Here is a 22418-nt window from a genome sequence, read left to right on the forward strand (position 1 = left end):
ACCTGGACAGCAACTCTTGGTTTCTAAACCCAACCAACCTGAAACAAACCTGCCCAACACATCCTATAATTCCAAATGAGAAGAAAAATAAGGGACAACAACAACAATTATACAATGACAGAATCTACGGAACCTAAGTCCGGATACAATAATCAAATGGGAAAAGACCGGGGTCGCTATATCTCGTTTTCCAATTAAATGCTGTTGTTTAAGTTGTTGCTGGAGTTTAAGGTCGTTACACAAAGCAAGACCTTCACTAGTCACAATATTAATCAACTGTCCGTAAGTATATTGATAATATGGAATATCAACAGAGCGATGTATGTCTCGTAATCGCTTACGAATACGTTCGGCGAAGAGATGAGGAAGACCATCAATGAATTTGGCTTTCCAATGTTCATCACTTCCATCTGTTCTCTGCATAACTTTCATCAGAAAAACATCTTTATACCAACGAAAATGAGATAAAGTCGGGCATCTTAATTTCATTAGAAGTTCCCTATTTCGATCAGCAATACCAATAGTGTTACCAACAAAATTAGCAACAATAGTATTAATAAGGGTATAAACATCATCTTCTTCTTCAGTCTCAATGGGGTCAGGATTCGGATTTGCTGGTGTCCGATCAGGAATTGTAGTTACAGTTTTGGTTGCAGAAAGGATTTCAGCGCATTGATTGTTAGTGAGATAATTATCCCACCATCCTTTCAGTGCACCAGTAAAACCGCTAACAAGCATGCGGGCAACTTGGTGATCAGTATTATGGTTTAGAGGTAGGATGACTCTTTTTGTTGTTTTATTTTGTATTACATGTATATCAAGCCAAGGGCTTATTTGATGTAAGAGTTAGAACTCTCTTTTGTTGATCCCAAGTGTTGACTTGGAAAGTTGTAAGCTCGTAGGGCATTTACTTATAATGTCAACATGTAATACTTTTGTAACGAATACTCTGATGAACGAAATTATGCTTTATTCTCTTATGTCTAAGCATGTCAAGAATGTTGAATTTTTATGTATTATTTTGAGGGCGTTACAATGATTTATCCAAACACCTATATGACAAAACAAGGGGTTGATAGGACAGTTGTCTGCATGCATGGATTATTAGATGATCACACCAGCTTCCTCTTTCAAAAACAGGGAACACCCACTTTGACCAAATCACAAATTTTCAAACAATAAGGTACCTATTTATACCCCAAATTGAATACACTTTTCCTTGAACCTTCCGATTCTAGCAGCACCGCAGACACTACTACAGGCGGTGCCATTGGGCTTCCAATTGATCCGTCGACATTGGAAGCCACTAGACCATTTGTTGCTGTGGAGTTTGACACCTTTCAGAATTCTTGGGATCCACAAAGCTTCACTCCTGTTACTCATCTTGAAACCAATATCAACTCTATTCAGTCTAATGTGACTAAAGTATGGTACAATGACATAGGTCATGGGATAGAAAATCAAGCTGTGATTAGTTATCGCTCTTAGTCGAAAAAATTGAGTGTTGTTGTCACTAGCACTATCAATAATGCCATAGTCAGACAAGACCTTTCTTTCAGGGTTGATCTAAAGGATTACTTGTCAGAATGGGTTACAATCGGCTTCTCGGCTAGAACTGGTGCGTATATTGAAAAAAATATTATTACGTCGTGGAAATTTAATTCAGGTTTTTAAATTTGAGAAAAACAAAGTAAATGGTACAACTCTAAAGGCATAAGATAATCTTGGCCTTGAATATGGTATTTACCTCCAGTTTTCTCACCCGTTTCCTTTTTTTCGATTTTAATTTTTTTTTATGTGTTGTTTTTTCTGTTTTATTTTCTTATTGATATTGTGAATATGTACATGTTGAATAAATTTGTACGGGAAGTGAAGAGAAATATTGGAATTTAATTTAAGATAATTGACAAAAAAAATTGATTTAAAAAGGAAGATTTGAAATCACCGGAGTTTATCCACAAACGTTGTCTAAACACAAATGGGTAAAATAATGTACAACATAAACTTGGCTAAATAATTCAAAGAGTGTATGTATGTATGTATGTATGTATGTATGTATGTATGTATTATTATTATTATTATTATTATTATTATTATTATTAGTATTATTATTATCTTTTTGGTTGACAAAAATAAAAATAATTTATTGATGCAAAAAAAGAGTATAAGGAGTACAAAGAGAAATCACATGAATTAATTGAATCAAATTTATGCATGATAAGGTGATGTCTTAGATTAAATGATGATGCGAGAATTATTGTGGAGAATATATTAGAATTGGAATCTCTCACTTAATGTAACACAAAAATTTATTGAAAATCACCCTTCCACAATAGCCATTCAATTTTTGACTTTTAAGGCAACATGAGAACAACTCCCACTGATAATTATAAATAATACTATGTGTAATAAGATTTGGTGTCACTATAGGAGTGTAAAATATAATTTATCCTAAAAGATAATGAAAATAATGATAATAATCTGGGCGAGTTATATAAGAAGCTGCAACCGTATGTACCATTACGAAGGAACATTGTATGCATCATACCACAAGGTATATAATATAATCTCCAGGTTTCGTAATATATAATTCGAACCGTGCCAACGGTTAACTTTGAACTTGAGAAAAGTATGCTTGAAGCATATGCTTGGAGGTTCAATTACTGCGCCTACGTTATTTTTTTAATTTAAAAAATCAAAAAACTTTATTATATAAACCATATTAAGTATAAATGCAAAAAATATCATAGCAAAATCTTTCATCCCCTATTTCTTGGCCAGATGATTATTCGATACGGTCACGTGATATTCTATGGTAATATAATTAGTGAAGAAGTGAAGTCTTAACTATTTGTATTGAATGATTGAGAAATATAAAATAACATAATAAATAATAGTTGATAAAAAAATATATAATCACGTGATACTCAATAATGTTCCTTCATGGCATATGCATGCTTTCCGTTTCTATCATGTGCTATGTGTAATGCTCTTTTCATTAGTAAGTCACTACTTTTTTTATTATGTAAGTTTTTAGTGGAGTTAGATGAGAGCCTATTTAAACATATAGGTATTTTAATGTTTAAGAAATTTGAAAATATTATATATTTTTTATTACACATATTTTATGTAAAATATATGGTTCTGTTGGGAAGAGTTTTGGAAATGTAATTCTACCTCTTGATTTATACTTGGTGTTTGGTTACAGTTTTTAAAAATTAATTTCACATTTACTTCTGAAAACTCTTTCAAAGGTGGAAAAATTTGGGCTAACCGGTCGTCCCCCGGACGTCCGGCCGATCGTCATTCGGGATATTCGGTCGGTTGACCAGAACAGTGCAATTTTTTTATTTTTTATTTATATATATATAATTGGCACATGTTATTTTTTATATTTTAAATAAAAAAAATCGGAATTTCTTAAATTTTTTTTATGACTTTTGAATAAAATTTTGAGTTATGTGTTTGTTTATGAGTTGTAAGTTTTTGTATCAAATATCATATGTCACATCAAAATTCCCCACTCAATTCAAAACTTATTTACCAAACAAAATTTCACACTCAAATCATAATTTTAAAACTCACAAATTCAAAATATAACTCCTATTCTCAAATCATATTTAAAAAACTTTACCAAACGCTGTATATAATTTTTTTAAATCTCTTAACATGGATTTAAAAATGTACATCAACAAAATCTTCAAATATCTCATAGTCGTGATTGCATTTAATGTTAATATTATATTCGACCAAAGCCGCCTTAGATAGTGTGTGTGTGTTGGGGGGGGGGGGAGACATTTTAATGGGAAGCTTACGTATACATCTTAATAGGGAATCCGGATCTTCGGTCGCACTCTCCTACTGCACTCTCCTGTCGCCCTCCAAAACGACGTCGTTTTGGAGGGTTTTTTTTTTTTTTTTTTTTCCTTCTTCTTTTCTTTTTCTTCTTTCTCTTCGATCTGTGTTTGGTTTTGAAGAAAACTAGAGAGGGGGAGGGGAGGGGAGAGGAGGGGAAGAAGAGAGAGAGGAAGGGAGAAGAAGAGTTAAAGCAAACCACCAAGCATCATCATCAACAAACCCAGAAAAAAAAAATCTGAAGCAAACCACCAAGCATCATCATCAACAAACCCAGAAAAAAAAATCTGATTTGAAATTGGTAAAAAAAATTTCAAACCCAAATTTCAAATTTCAACAAAAATCTGATTTCAACAAAAAAAGGGGAAGATCAGAGAGGAGCTTCCCAAAATTTCAAACCCAAGAACAAATTTCAAACCCAAAATCCAAGCTGTGTAAAAAAAAAGGGGGGGGGGAAGATCAGAGAGGAGAGAGAGATGGTGGTGGTTTGAAAAAAGGGGGGAAGATCAAAAATCTGATGGTGGTGGTTCCGTCCTCTGCGGTGGTGATGGTGGTGGGTTCCTCTTCCTTCTTCTCCCCTCTTCTTTCCCTCCCCTCCCCTCTCCTCTCCTCTGGTTTTCTTCAATCAACAAACCCAGACCGAAGAGAAAGAAGAAAAAGAAAAAAAAAAAAAAAACCCTCCAAAACGACGTCGTTTTGGAGGGCGATAGGAGAGTGCGACAGGGGAGTGCGACCGAAGATCCGAATTCTCTTAATAGGGGGGGACATTTTAATGAGAGACTTACGTGTACATCTTAATAAGTAAATTTATTATTTAATAAGTCTTGTAATAATTAATGATATTTTTCATCAAATATTATTAAAAAAGTTATTAATTATTAATTTTTAGCGATAGTTTAAAATTTGTTACAAAAAATGTTATTAATCATAAGTTTTAGCGATAGTTTAAAAAAATTGTCACAAAAAAGTCACTAATTATAAAATTTTAGCAACATATACAACCAATCGTCACAAAAAAAAAAGAAAAAAAAAAAAAGAGCTAACGATTTTATTAAGACTTATTTTCAATAGATTTTATGAGAATTAAATTTAACTATTAGAACCAATTAGTAATTTACTTTATTTTTTTATTTATTAGGAAGTAAAACAATAGCCAAAATAGCAAGTGTGGGGCTTTCACTTCAGTAGTTCGGGTTGGAGGGTTAGAGGAGGAATGAAGAGAGAGAGAGAAGGCGGTGAAATTAAAAACGCAAGTAGCGGTGGCAACCAAAAAAATTCATCAATTAAATGAAAAATAAACAGATTACCCCGACTATAACCCAAGTAAGGTAAGGTCTGCTGCTAATCTGACTAATAATTTATGGTTAATTAGATCAATAGTCTTTCTAGTTTCTCCTTATATTTCGGTTTGGGCTTTGTATTTTGAATTTCGTCAATTTAATCCTTATACTTTCTATCTCGTTCCACTTTGGTTCTTTTTGCTTTATAATCTTGACCTTATGGTTTTAGTTATTATATTCTTGCTTTATAATTAGATCAATAGTCCCAAAAATCTCAATGTCAACATAACAATCTAGGTTGAAAGTATTGAGTGTTTCTTTCACGGATCCTGTGAATCATATTAGAATCGAACGCAACCTTTGTTTCTTCATTGATATGAGGGTTTACTTACTAGAATCGATTGTAAACATAAATTTCAGAACATAAACCTTACACTTTGGATCGTTTACCATGTGTATTATCAAGAAATCAAGACAAAATGACATACCTGAATCCATTGATGAACGGTTAAATGGAAGCGTGATTATCAATGAACTCTTTGTTATTGATTATGTTATTGCCTTCTAATCCTTTCCCCTTTGGTGCCTTATGTTTTTCCTTGAGAGGATTTAGAAAAAAAAATGGCAGTGTTCTTATTTCCACCTGGGAAGGAATAGGGACCATAACCTTTTAAAGGTTGTAATTGGTTTTCAAAACTGAAAGGTTGTGGAAGTTCAAAAGGAATGAAAACCAACTTTATCCAATATGTTTTAATTTCTATTTCTGCCCCTCATAGAAATAGAAATTATACAACTAGTATCTACACATTAGGTCCATAACACATATACCCTTAAGCCTATTAACTAAATTGAATCACTTAAATTGTAGGCTTCTTATAAATGATAACACCACATTTAATTATGTGGTCCCATTGAGACATTATCTAACAATCTCCCACTGGACCACATATGTATCCTGAAAAATGTGCTTAACTTTAGTGAGCTCAGAAATTTGTTATCATAACTTGAGGGTATCCAAACAATCTTGTCCATTAACTATATTAATATAGGATCAAAGCGGTCTTCGTTACATCAATCGTAACTCGACCCACCAATGGTCACGTATACTAATACAGCTAAATGACATAGATCAATCATGGATGCGTAGCATGGAAATTACATGTGATGTGATCCATACATGCCTATTTCCAACTGGTCCTACTTAACTTTATTGAGATCAATACTTCACAATACGTAACAGAGCGTAATAAACTGAATATTTCATTTCTGCAGAAATTAATCTAATTACATAGATAAAACTCAAGGCTGACATAAAGCAGTAATATAAATACAAACTCCCACGAAACCAGAATGTTCTCAAATAGAACAACATCCATATGAGCAGTGTGCTCATGAAAGACCTTGGGTGGTAGTCCCTTCGTAAGTGGATCCGCTATCATGGAGTTTGTTCCAATGTGCTCTATGGAAATCTGTCCACTCTGCACTCTTTCTTTTACAACTAGGAACTTGATATCAATATGCTTTGATTTTGTCGAGCTCCTGTTGTTATTGGAATATAAAACTGCAAACTTATTGTCACAATATAACTTAAGTGGTCTTGCAGTGCCTTATATTCTTCATTCATGGCTTCTATCCACTTATGAGAGTTGGAACTTTCCATGGCTTGACGAAAGTTGATTGGATCATCTTTCGACATTCCATTTTCTACCTCATGTTCCTGGAGATATACAATATAATCATCTGAAAATGCAAATTTCCTTTCTCTGGTGGATCGCCTTAATGGCACAGATTCTTGAGGTTGAGGTTGTAGAGTTTGCTCCTCAGGAACAATTACCTCATCTTGAATGGGGGTTTGAACTATATTATCTTGAACAACATTGTCTGGTTGAGGATCCGAAATTACTTCTCGAGCAATGACAGGTATAGGAACTTGTGATTGGTCAAAAGTAGTAGTAGGAAGTGGGATTACTCCTGCTTCCTCCTCAAAGACAATGTCTCTAACTGGATTTCTCCCCCCAAACTCAACATCCTCAAAAAATGTTGCAATTCTCGTCTCAAATATTAACCTATTTGTGGGATCATAAAACTTGTAACCCCGTGATCGTTCGGCATAGCCAATAAACTCAAAGACAATGTCTCAAGATACCTAGCACAACATTAATACCAAGCCTTTGGGTAGTGATATTAACTGTAAGTGGTATTCTTGTTGTAATGATCAAACATTGACAATAAGTTATGTCAAATAACAAATCTATCTTTTGATGGATTTATTATTCACATTAGGTTTTGTTGACAATTGGCACATGTTTATCATCACAAAATGTGTGTGTAATTCTGCCAAGTCTTAATCATGTCTTTGGACCGATAAATACCCGCATGAGATACACAGACATGAACTTCAAAACATTCCATATAAAACAATCTAGACAAGAGAGATCACTTTTGTGACATCTTGTTTGAATTGACATAGATTGAGAATGTTAGAAAATTAAATTTCTGTAGACGTTGTATGAAATTACATTCAATTTAAAGATTTCTAAATTTGTGACCCCGTATATGTTATATAATCTGCAGCAATTCCAATTATATATATACATATATAAATAGAATTGACGGGTCCAAAAACAAATAGTTTTTTTTTTTTTATGATGTTCAAAATTAAACCGATCAAATCGCAAGATATATCTATATATATATAAATACATGATGTTCATCCATTTGAGAGGAAAAAAAAAAAAAAACTGCCCACCGAATCATTTTACAATTCCAGAAAACAGATTGCCATTTTCACAGAACAAAACAGGAAAAAAACAGAATTTACTATCCATAAGAAAATTTAGAATCTGATTCCAGGAAACTAAATAGAATGAATAAAGCATATCAATTCTGATAAGACACATGATATGTTGGCTCTGATACCAATTGTAAACATAAATTTCAGAACATAAACCTTACACTTTGAATCGTTTACCATGTGTATTATCAAGAAATCAAGACAAAATGACATACCTGAATCCATTGATGAACGGTTAAACGGAAGCGTGATTATCAATGAACTCTTTGTTATTGATTATGTTATTGCCTTCTAATCCTTTCCCCTTTGGTGCCTTATGTTTTTCCTTGAGAGGATTTAGAAAAAAAAATGACAGTGTTCTTATTTCCACCTGGGAAGGAATAGGGACCATAACCTTTTAAAGGTTGTAATTGGTTTTCAAAACTGAAAGGTTGTGGAAGTTCAAAAGGAATGAAAACCAACTTTAACCATTATTGGTTTTAATTTCTATTTATTGGTTTTCAAAACTGAAAGGTTGTGGAAGTTCAAAAGGAATGAAAACCAACTTTAACTAATATGTTTTAATTTCTATTTCTGCCCCTCATAGAAATAGAAATTATATAACTAGTATCTACACATTAGGTCCATAACACATATACCCTTAAGCCTATTAACTAAATTGAATTACTTAAATTGTAGGCTTCTTATAAATGATAACACCACATTTAATTATGTGGTCCCATTGAGAAATTATCTAGCATCGGTTGAGTTTGGCTTCTCGGCTTTGACAGGTGGTACTTTTGATAAAATAGTTAAATTATGGCAATTTAATTTTTCCAAGGGCATAGATAATATTGGACTTTGATTGGAACAAGATATTTATTAGCTACCAGTAAATAATTGGAATAATAGTTATCCCTTGGATGGATATACATTTCTATTTGAAATATTATGTTATGGATGGATTTTATAATATGATTCTGTATTATCTTTCATTAGATTCTGGATGGGAATGGGGATGTTGATGTGCTTAATGTACAACTGCAATTGCTGTGACACCAAACAATTTATACTACTTACATTGCTTTAGATAAGGGATGTTTTTGGATTCTTTTGTGAAATCTCATTGAATTAAAAATAGAAGGGAAAAAAAATTATATTCTAATTATTAAACTTAACACAAAAAAAAAATTATTTTAAACATTTTATATATACTTACATTAAGTTTAATGATTAAAATATATATATTTTGTCTATTTTACTTAACAAAAATAGGTAGGGCTATAAACAAATCGAGTAGAGTCAACCTTTAGTATATTTGGGCTTATTTATTAATATTTTAACGAGTTCAAACTCGAGTTCAAGCTCAGTAAAAATTTAACGAACCGAATTCGAGCTGAGGTTGCCTAGGCTTGACTCGAGTTTGAGCTTCTTCATGAGACTTAACAAGTTAAAGAAATTATAAATTCATACTTGTTATGAAACGCCCTCAAAAATAACCCATTATATATCATTGACATGCATTATTTAAAGAAGACAATTTATTAATTCATTCATCAGAGTATTACTAAATAAAGCATTACATGTAACATCGAATAAATTGCCCTACAGGCATACATCTTTCCAAGCCAACACTTGGATACAAAAATATGAATTCTGACTCATTACAAGAAAAGCCCTAGGCTTGAATGTTTACATGTAACAATAATTAAAGACAATTAACTAAGGTAGTCTTCCCCAATCCAGAAGCCAAACCCTCCCAAGCTAAGTCTTTGGAGGTAGTTTATCACCTGAACCTGAAAATGATGTTCCCATAAAGGGTGAGCCACAGCCCAGTAGAAATATACTAAACCACATATAAGCAATGAATAAAGCAATAGCATTCAACAGATGGTTAACCAAGATATTCAATTACTTCATTTTACAGTCTCATGACACTATTGTCTAAGATACATTTTACTTTCCAATTTTATCAACATGGCTCAGAACCTGGCCAAACTTACAACAGTGAATCACATATATAATATTCACATCCTTCCAATATCAACAAACAAATGAGACTCAAGCTCAAATCAAACACTTCATACTTCCAGATTGATACACATTTTAGTGCTGTATCAATAAAACACTTCTATATAAATAAGCACACATAAAAGTGATGCTAATGGAGTCCATCCCCTATCTCCTCCCAAACAAAATCCGGTTTAGAGGTCCATCCCCTATCTTCCCCTAAACCGTGGAGTACATCCCCTATCTCCTCCCACACACAAAACAATGTATGAAAATGCAATGCTCAATCAATACACGTATTTTCTATCAATGCAACAGTCAAAATTTATGACTTAACCAATGTGATTAGTTTCAGTTATTCCTAATCCACATGCAATGTCTACAACAACCACGACTATCCTCCACCGATAGCCCAAAACAGTTATTTCTAAACTGAAAATAACTATGTAAACAATTCAATAGAAAAATGATATCAATTACCCAATTACGCCATTTAATCAATGAATTCCCCAATTCCATGAATTTAACCCTCTTTTCCCAATTCCATGAATTACTCATACAAATTAATTCAATAATACAACTAGGGTTTTTCCCAAAATTTACCAAAGTATCCCCAACATATCAAAATACCAAAACTTAGAACAAAACCTATAAAATGGAGTAGGAAATCCCTACCTCAGAGAAAACAACCCAAATGGTGAAGACAGAGATGAGTGCCCAAAGACCAAAATGCTCCAAATTGCCAAATGTTCAGATTAAATGAAAGCTCTTAACTCCCTCTATCTTTTTAATAAAGCAACTAGGGTTGAAACACTCTCTAAACAGATCAAACCTAAGAGAGAAGGTGAGTAGGGAGAGAGAGAGGTCGAACCTAGGGTTTGGAATCAAAAGAATATGATAAAGACTGATCAAATCCCGCTGTTGTGTATTTAAACTGGACAGGCTCGCTCGAGCGAAGACTTGGTCGCTCGAGCGACCAGACACAGAGAATCTACGCTCGAGCCAAGGAAGCCTTGCTCGAGCCAACAACCCAAAAGCTCGCTCGAGCGAAAGAAAGCTCAATCGAGCGAAGAACTCAAACCCTCAGGTCTGAAACCAGACTCACGCTCGAGCGAAGGAACTATTGCTCGAGCGAAGAACAAACTAACTCGCTCGAGCGAAGAAAAGCTCGCTCGAGCCAAGAATGCAAAGCTACAGGTCCAACCCAGACGCAAACTCTCGCTCGAGCTACCAAACCCCGGCTCGAGCGAAGAACCAAAACAACATCTCGCTCGAGCGACAAACTCCTCGCTCGAGCGAATAACCAAAATTCTGGACAACAACACTTGGTTTCTAAACCCAACCAACCTGAACAAACCTGCCCAACACATCCTATAATTCCAAATGAGAAAATAAGGAACAACAACAACAACAATTATACAATGACAGAATCTACGGAACAGACCGGATACAATAATCAGATGGGAAAAGACCGGGGTCGCTATAACCTCCCCCCCTTCAAAGAATTTCGTCCCCGAAATTAGGCACAAATTTGAAAACAGGTTTTTCTCAATACCCAAAGATAGTATATAACAATAATAAACAACTTGACCCAATACTGGTCACTTCATCTCTTTATCAAGAGGCATCCCACAATATATATAAAACAACATATATTTCAACCTGCACCACTATTATGCATTATTCCTTTCAATGTTAACAATTTCCATATCATATTCAATTGCATGATATATATAACACATCCAACAATGTAATCAACATATACAATGTTACACTAATCTTCTATAATGAAACAAGTTTCAAGATACACCTATTTACCAAAACATACTCAATGTTTTACAACTTAAGACATATGTAAAGCTCTTAAGTTCAATAATATAACAGAATCTAATTATAAGATTACAAATCAACAAACATGTCCGGATATTTCTCGTGGACTTCCAATTCACGTTCCCAAGTGGCTTCCTCCACTCCGTGGTGTTTCCACAAAACTTTGACCAAAGGGATGGTCTTGCCTCGCAAAACTTGATCCCGCCTATCCAAGACTCGAATCGGTCTCTCCTCATACGAGACATCCTCATCAACTACTAAATCGGTCCAATCCAACACATGTGATGGATCCGGCTCATACTTCCGAAGCATACTCACATGAAACACATCATGTACTCCGGACAACTGCGGCGGCAAAGCTAAACGATAAGCAGCCTCGCCAATCCTCTCAAGGATCTCAAACGGACCAATGAACCGAGGGGACAACTTCCCACTCTTCCCAAACCTCATCAAACCCCGTCTAGGTGATATCTTCAGAAAGACATGATCACCCACCACAAACACCAAAGGTCTCCTCCTACGGTCGGCATACGATTTCTGACGACTCTGTGCTGTAACAAGCCTCTTACGGATAAGCTCAACTTTCTCCGTCGTTTCCCTCACCAACTCTGGACCCAACAGAGGTGCATCACCCACCTCGGCCCAACACACAGGAGATCTACACGGTCGGCCATACAAGGCCTCAAATGGTGCCATACCGATACTAGACTGGAAACTGTTGTTGTAGGCAAACTCCACCAACGGCAAGTGCCTCTCCCACGACCCACTAAAGTCTAGAACACAACCCCGAAGCATATCCTCAAGTATCTGAATAGTACGCTCGGACTGTCCGTCAGTCTGAGGATGATAAGCCGTGCTAAAGGTCAACTTAGTGCCTAAGGCACTCTGCAAACTCTGCCACAACCTGGCAGTAAAACGAGGATTTCTATCTGAGACGATCGTCACTGGGACCCCGTGCAATCTCACTATGTCCCGAATATACAAGTCGGCAAGATGATCTACCGAATCACTCACGCGCATAGAAATAAAGTGCGCCGACTTAGTCAACCGGTCTACAACCACCCAAATAGCATCACTACCCCGCTGAGTCCTCGGAAGACCTACAACGAAGTCCATAGTGACATGCTCCCACTTCCACTCGGCAATAGGCAAGGGTTGCAATAAACCCGCTGGCCTCTGATGCTCGGCCTTCACTTGCTGGCAAGTAAGGCACTTAGATACGAAAGCTGCCACATCTCTCTTCATACCCCGCCACCAAAACTGGCGACCCAAATCCCGATACATCTTAGTGCCTCCCGGATGCACCGCAAGGCGTGAATGATGAAACTCTCGGAGTACCTCCTCTCGGCAAGACTCCGGCACAAACAGACGGTCTCGGTATCTCACACTCAGGTCGGAATACACCGTCAAACCCTTCTCAACCTTCCCACCGGAAATCTTCTCACGGAGAGATTCTACCTCAAAGTCACCTCTCTGAGCCTCTAACACTCGAATCACAAGTGAAGGCTGTGCAATAACAGAAAACAAGGCCGCAGCCTCAACGGATTCGCCCAGAAGTAAATCAAACTCCCCAAGTGCACCCAACATCTCCCATTCTCGGATGGCAATACTAGCTATGTCACCAACAGGTTTCCTGCTAAGGGCATCGGCCACCACATTGGCCTTTCCCGGATGATAATGCAACTCAAAGTCATAATCCTCTATAAATTCCATCCACCTCCTCTGCCTCAAGTTCATGTCTTTCTGTGTAAACAAATACTTCAGACTCTTATGATCCGAGAACACCTCGAACCTCTCACCATAAAGATAATGCCTCCAAATCTTCAAGGCAAATATCACAGCTGCTAACTCTAGATCATGCGTAGGGTAATTATGCTCGTGAATTTTCAACTGACGTGAGCCATAGGCAACTACTTTCCCCTCTTGCATTAACACACAACCCAGACCCTCTCGTGAGGCGTCACAATAGACTGTATAACCCAACCCTCTCTCTGGAATAATCAATACTGGAGCGGTAGTCAGTCTAACTTTCAACTCCTGAAACGACTTTTCACAAGTCTCACTCCATACAAATTTGACTCCCTTCCGAGTCAGTCTAGTCAACGGTGATGCTAACCTGGAGAAATCTTTCACAAACCGACGGTAATACCCAGCTAATCCCAGAAAACTGTGGATCTCAAATACACTCTTAGGCTGTGCCCAATCCTGCACTGCCTCTATCTTGGATGTATCAACAGACACTCCTTCACCGGATACCACATGGCCTAAGAATTTGACTTCTCTCAGACAGAACTCACACTTCCCAAACTTGGCATACAGCCTATGGGCTCTAAGTAACTCAAGCACCACCCTCAAGTGTGCCTCGTGCTCCTCCTCAGAAGGCGAATAGATAAGGATGTCGTCCACAAAAACGACTACAAACCGATCCAAGAATTTCCGAAAAATCCGGTTCATCAAGTCCATAAAGACTGCCGGTGCATTGGTGAGTCCGAATGGCATCACCAGAAACTCATAATGGCCATACCGCGTACGGAATGCCGTCTTCGAAATATCCTCTTCATGTGCCCTGGCTGACCACACTGATAACACGAGAGTGGCTGACCTCTACCCTGACTCTGGCTCTGAGATCGAGCCGAAGAAGGTGCTGCTCTCTGAACTCCTCCCCTCTGAGGACAAACTAGAGACTTGTGGCCCAGCTGGCCACACTTGAAACAAGTAATGTCTCCCTGACTGCCTTTCCCCGAACTAGCACTCGGTACAGGAAAAGTCGATCTCGAAAAGCTACCCTGAGACTGCTGGGGATTAAAACCCTTCTGTCTCCTACCATCATTCTGACTATCCTGACTCCTCTTGGAGCCCTTCTGCCCTTCCTCCTCCTCCTGCATCATGATCTCCATATGGGCTGCAGCATCAACCATACGCCCATAATCCCGAATCATAGTTCCCCAAACTCTCAGCTTGAGGCCACGCCTCAACTTCTTCTCAAACTCAATACAAAGGCGTTCCTCAGACGCCACCAACTCAGGTGCAAGCCTGGACAAACTAGTAAATGCAGCCTCAAACTCGGCCACTGAAGAACTCGCCTGCTTAAGCTGACAACACTGGTCTCGCAGCTTCTCCCTGACTGCCGGAGATAAAAACTTCTCCTGGAAAGCATTCACAAAAGCCTCCCACGTACCTCCTATACGCCCCTTAGTAAACTTCCACCACTGACCCGCATCCTCCTTCAGCTGGAAAGATGCCAAGGTCACTTTCAACCCCTCGTCTTCGATGCCAAGCATCTCAAACGTCTTCATTGTCTGTTCGAGCCATTCATCTGCCTTAAGTGGCTCTTTAGGATCACCCACAAATTCATCGGGATTAGACCGGAAGAACTCCCTCTTCAGAAAGGAAGGTCCTGCATCCGCAATAACAGCCTGAGCTTGATTCTCAGCTCTGAGAATGCCTACTGACTCCCTGAATGCCCCTGCTATCTCTCGGGCTAGAGCGCCCATAGCCTGCTGGCCTACTGGCTCGGCCACATTGGCCTGACCAATTCCCTCTTGAACTGCCGGAATCTCTTCTGGCACAGGCAACTCCTGCCTACCCGGCCTACCACGCCTACCGCGTCCTCGTCCTCGTCCTGACATCCTAATAAAGGAAACAAAGACATAAGCACATTAATAAATGTGCCGAAGCTAAACACTCGCGTCCTAATACAATGGACAACAATAATTCATTCCACGTAAGCACATAATCACATAAGCACCTACGAATTTCATTCCCGGATAATGATAGTCCCAATGCGTTACTATAGTTCCGGTTGGAAGCAGCAGTGATCAAGTGCCTTTCCAACAAGACTACTAGAAACTCAAGGGTCCAATCAACATCCTAGAAACTACATTCCATACTCACATAATCACATAAACATGTTATCACGTAAGCATATAACATTACACTAAGTCTCTATCAAACGAGACGAACCCAATGTGATACTAATCACTTCCCACGTACCCAAAGTATTCAAACCCGGTACGCTCTGATACCAAGTTGTAACGCCCTCAAAAATAACCCATTATATATCATTGACATGCATTATTTAAAGAAGACAATTTATTAATTCATTCATCAGAGTATTACTAAATAAAGCATTACATGTAACATCGAATAAATTGCCCTACAGGCATACATCTTTCCAAGCCAACACTTGGATACAAAAATATGAATTCTGACTCATTACAAGAAAAGCCCTAGGCTTGAATGTTTACATGTAACAATAATTAAAGACAATTAACTAAGGTAGTCTTCCCCAATCCAGAAGCCAAACCCTCCCAAGCTAAGTCTTTGGAGGTAGTTTATCACCTGAACCTGAAAATGATGTTCCCATAAAGGGTGAGCCACAACCCAGTAGAAATATACTAAACCACATATAAGCAATGAATAAAGCAATAGCATTCAACAGATGGTTAACCAAGATATTCAATTACTTCATTTTACAGTCTCATGACACTATTGTCTAAGATACATTTTACTTTCCAATTTTATCAACATGGCTCAGAACCTGGCCAAACTTACAACAGTGAATCACATATATAATATTCACATCCTTCCAATATCAACAAACAAATGAGACTCAAGCTCAAATCAAACACTTCATACTTCCAGATTGATACACATTTTAGTGTTGTATCAATAAAACACTTCTATATAAATAAGCACACATAAAAGTGATGCTAATGGAGTCCATCCCCTATCTCCTCCCAAACAAAATCCGGTTTAGAGGTCCATCCCCTATCTTCCCCTAAACCGTGGAGTACATCCCCTATCTCCTCCCACACACAAAACAATGTATGCAAATGCAATGCTCAATCAATGCACGTATTTTCTATCAATGCAACAGTCAAAATTTATGACTTAACCAATGTGATTAGTTTCAGTTATTCCTAATCCACATGCAATGTCTACAACAATCACGACTATCCTCCACCGATAGCCCAAAACAGTTATTTCTAAACTGAAAATAACTATGTAAACAATTCAATAGAAAAATGATATCAATTACCCAATTACGCCATTTAATCAATGAATTCCCCAATTCCATGAATTTAACCCTCTTTTCCCAATTCCATGAATTACTCATACAAATTAATTCAATAATACAACTAGGGTTTTTCCCAAAATTTACCAAAGTATCCCCAACATATCAAAATACCAAAACTTAGAACAAAACCTATAAAATGGAGTAGGAAATCCCTACCTCAGAGAAAACAACCCAAATGGTGAAGACAGAGATGAGTGCCCAAAGACCAAAATGCTCCAAATTGCCAAATGTTCAGATTAAATGAAAGCTCTTGACTCCCTCTATCTTTTTAATAAAGCAACTAGGGTTGAAACACTCTCTAAACAGATCAAACCTAAGAGAGAAGGTGAGTAGGGAGAGAGAGAGGTCGAACCTATGGTTTGGAATCAAAAGAATATGATAAAGACTGATCAAATCCCGCTGTTGTGTATTTAAACTGGACAGGCTCGCTCGAGCGAAGACTTGGTCGCTCGAGCGACCAGACACAGAGAATCTACGCTCGAGCCAAGGAAGCCTTGCTCGAGCCAACAACCCAAAAGCTCGCTCGAGCGAAAGAAAGCTCGATCGAGCGAAGAACTCAAACCCTCAGGTCTGAAACCAGACTCACGCTCGAGCGAAGGAACTATTGCTCGAGCGAAGAACAAACTAACTCGCTCGAGCGAAGAAAAGCTCGCTCGAGCCAAGAATGCAAAGCTACAGGTCCAACCCAGACGCAAACTCTCGCTCGAGCTACCAAACCCCGGCTCGAGCGAAGAACCAAAACAACATCTCGCTCGAGCGACAAACTCCTCGCTCGAGCGAATAACCAAAATTCTGGACAACAACACTTGGTTTCTAAACCCAACCAACCTGAACAAACCTGCCCAACACATCCTATAATTCCAAATGAGAAAATAAGGAACAACAACAACAACAATTATACAATGACAGAATCTACGGAACAGACCGGATACAATAATCAAATGGGAAAAGACCGGGGTCGCTATATGTTATAAAACTAAAATTACAATTAAAACTTTCATTATATAATTATATATAAACATATTAAAAAAAAAAGCTAATATCTTAAAAGATAATAATATCTACCACAACTATTATATAAATGTATTATCTATAGTTAGCTATTATTTATATTATTTAACTATATAAATAACATATTTATCCTATTTTTTATACATATTTATACATTATGTAGTATATAAGTAATATATTTATCCTATTATTTAAATAAATGTTAAATGAGGCGAATTTTGATATGTTTGGACTTTTTTATTAAGAGTTTAACAAGCTCGAGTTTGAACGAGCCCTTACCACACCAAGCTCAACCCTATTCACAAACAACCCTATTAATTTGCAGCCTTAAAATAGGTGAATATGGTCTAGAATATTGGAAACAAACTAATTAGAATTTAAATTGATAAAATTAAAATTTAAAGTTTATTTTGTTATAAAGGTCAAACTTTGAATTTTTTTTATAAATATTTTCTAGATAAATAATTCAGATTGAAAACAAATCAAAAGATTATTTAAACAAGTTAAGGGTCAAACTTAAAGTTTATTTATTATAAGGGTCAAATTCTGTTTGTATATATATATATATGCAGTATTTATATATATATATATATATATATATGTTGAATGAGATTGCATAAAAAAAAAAGGATAAATTATCAATAGGTCCTAATAGTTAGACTTAATTCTCATAAAGTCCTATTAAAAATCAGATTTGGTAAAATTGTTGCTAAAAATAATTTTTTTGTGACAATTTTTTATGTATGTCGCTAAAAAATAACAATTAGTGACTTTTTTGTCATGATTTTTATAAATTGTTGCTAAAACTTACAATTAGTGATTTTTTTTATGACAATTTTTTTTCATAGGACCTATTAGACAATAAGTTCACTTATTATGACTTACACGTAAGTACCCCTAAAAAAAATTGAAAAGCAACATTAACTAAAGTAACCTTAAAAGCAATATATATATATATAGTAACATATATGGAAGAAGTTTTGAAAATGCAACCAAACGGCACCATTTTGTGTCGCAATAGTTGCTGCTATGGATAAAAAAATTTCATGATATAGTTTATGATATTTTTTTCATGATCCCTAATATTATTCATGTTGGATTGTGTTGTGTATATATGTTGCTAAAATATTTAAAAGAGATAATATTATATTATGTGTATATTTAATATTATGTCTTTCACAATACAATGAAAATGTCTATATATAGACAAGGTAAGATTTGAAAACAAAAAAGCTACAAAACATTCTAATATGGCAAAGCCTAATTAAGCATCTAATATATATATATATATATATATATACCATATTTACTTACCAATAGATATAAGGTTGTAAAACAAAAAACCAACTATTTTATTTAAAAAAAATCATAATCTACGCAATTTTACAGCCCCAATAATGTCATATTTCTGTATTTTCTCTCATCGGCAATTACCTAAAGAAACACTCGTGAGAAGCTTCTATACTCATTTTTTTCCCCAAAAGAAGCACTTACTTGAAGCTTCTATACTCAATTTTTATACTTAGGCCAAGTTTGGCAACCCAAAAATAATTCATCTTTTTATCTTTTCATCTTTTTTCCATCACATCATCTCTCTACTTTTCTGCACATCTTTTTGTATTTTGATCTTTTAATTGTTTCAGTCAATCTCTAGATTTTGAGTCAAGTAGAAATTTGGTCCATTTGAATAATGTCGTTTCGAAAACCAACGAAAAATAGTTACATGATAGCATTAATAAAACTTAACATTGTATTTTTATCAAAATTTCACTTTAGTCATTAACATTTCTGTAATTTTGACAAAATTTCACTTTAATTTCTTCTTCAATTTTTAAAACGGCATTATTCAACTGACATACATTTAAAATGAATTTGAGCCACATATTGATTTGTTTTAGATAAAATGTGAGTTTATAACATTGTTAATTACAAAACGTGTATAGTAGAATACACATTTTAGCACACTTTAAAATGACTAATAGCGTTGGAGATACTAAGAGTTAGTGACAACAATACATAATATTTTCTCTATGAAAATTTGGTTACTTTGCAACTGAATATATATATATATATATAGATAACAAAATAAAATAAAAAAATAAAATAAAAACATTTGGGGACTCACTTGACTAATTGTGACTCCTCCAACCATCTATCTGCATATTTATATGACAAAGTGCAAGCTTGCTACCTAAAACCTTCATACCAAACCTAATTATCTAATAAACTGCACAGGAGATGCCTACATCTCCAAAGAGGGCATCCAAGTCACCCAAGACCCTGTCATGTACAATGTGTCATTGTTGCAGTGGTCGCGCAAGTGTACCCAACCGATGCATCTTTGGGACAATTCCTCAGGGATCCTCACCGATTTCAGTACCAATTTCTCATTTGTCACATAGGGGGAAATAATTATGGTGAGAGGCTTGCATTCTTTCTCGCTCCCAACGGTTCCAATATCCCTCTGGACTCAACAGGAGGTGGCCTAGGCCTCGTAAATGAAAAAGAGACGGCAACTTCAACCAGTGCAAATCGATTTGTCGCTGTGGAGTTTGATACTTATCGAAATAATCCTTGGGAAGCAAGCTTGCCAATCAATCATGTCGGTGTTTGTATCAATTCTAGGAATTCCATTGAACTTATATATTGGCCGAGTGGTATTTCATATGGCATACCAAATGAGGCTTGGATTATTTATAATTCAAGCACCCAAAACCTTAGTGTCATCTTCTTTGGTTTTGAAAATAGTTCTACAATTCACGCAAAACTATTTTCAAATCATTGATCTGAGAAATCACTTGCCAGAATGGGTGACCTTTGGCTTCTTAACTTCAACAAGAGATTCATACGAAAAAAATACTATCAAGTCATGGGAGTTCATTGCAAGTTTTCAAAATGATGAGCACATAAAAGAGGCGGCAGCAATGAAAGGAACTGTAAGATAGAGTTACTGGTAGGACTTAGTGTTGGTTAACCACAGGGTGGTTAGCCTAATGGGTGACGACTAGGGTCTGGAGGTTTGCTTCCTCCCAAGTCTCAAGTTCGAATCCCCTAACTAGCAAACGCATACCTTGGGGCTACAGACCGTAGGGCGTAAGCCCTGTTTCAAAAGGTTTGTTCGAGCTATAGGGACTTAGTCTGATGTGCATAAGCTAGCCCACGATACCCTATATAACAACAAAATCAAAATCAAAAGGGACTCAGCGTTGGTTTGGGTATTTTATTGGTTAGTGGGATTGCTTTGGTTTGGTATGTATAGGTCGAGGGAAAAATAAAAAAGACAAGTTAGTGCACAATCAATTCAAATAGGGCACTGGGCCAAAATGAAATGGCTCTTGCAACAAACAAGAGTTTAATTTGAGCAAGTACTATTTTTCTTGATAAATTTGTAAAGACAATTTCTAAATATTTTATGCTTACAAGTGTTTACACGTACTATCAACTCATATTTATGAAGAATAAAAAGGAGAAGTAGTTAAATGTACGCATATTCAAAGTATATTATGTCCATTAATATTCTATGATATCAATACTATAAAGAAATTAACATATAGAGAAATTAACTGAAAACATGTGTACAAAATTAATTTTTTTTAATTATTATGTGATTTGGATTTAACTCATGTATTATGAAACTCATATAAAATGAATTTGAACCATATAAAAAATTGAAATATTTACGTGGATGAATTCTGTATATATACAAAACAAAATAAGGAGAATTACATATCAGTGAGGTGCAGAAAAAATATTTTCAAAAAGGTTAAAAAGTTTATAATTTTAATTATCAATATTTGTCTTTAAAAGATCTATTTCAAATATATATTTGTTGTCCATTTTTTTGGAGACATGCGATAAAATGAAAAAATTATGATAATTGGATCAAACTAATTTTTTTTCATGGATAATATACATTGTGGGCCTTACAAAATGAACTGTTCAGATAATTAAAACGAGACTAATGTTGGGTCCGACAGACCCCTCAAATTCTATCATGTTGAGATCTCAAAACATGAGAGAAACCCAACCTAAAAATATATATTTTATTCCATAAATTATCACTAAAAAATTAATTCAACTCTTATTCTTTTAATAATATCAACCTTACATCTAAATTATTTGATTTTTATTTTATCGTCAATTACCATATGCAATGTGGAGAAAGTTACAAAAGTGCATCATCACTTAACTACTATTTTTGCCATAAATAAAGTCAAGTTGCCTCTACTTGTAATCTATTCAATATGCGGAGAACTGTGGTTTCATTATTTACAAGTAATTAAAAAAAAAAAAAAAAGGGGCACTGCCCTACCAGATAGAAGTCACTCCGTTGTGGTGTTAAATCCCAATTCGAAAAATTCAAAATGTTACAATTACTACAAGTTTTAGTGAACCATGATAGTTTATATGACTTCAGGCATGGATTACTTTGGATGAGGTTTCCAATCTTTTTTTTTTTTTTTTTTTGACTAAGATATTTATAAGAAGGGTTAATATATTTCTATCCATCTCTATCTATATCTCTCTATCTATATATAAAGCACGAATGTTTGAGTGTCGAAAATTCTGGCCTCGTCGA

This window comes from Camellia sinensis, chromosome 2 (assembly GCF_055761805.1).
Source record: "Camellia sinensis isolate YWXY chromosome 2, ASM5576180v1, whole genome shotgun sequence".
Classification (NCBI taxonomy): Eukaryota; Viridiplantae; Streptophyta; class Magnoliopsida; order Ericales; family Theaceae; genus Camellia; species Camellia sinensis.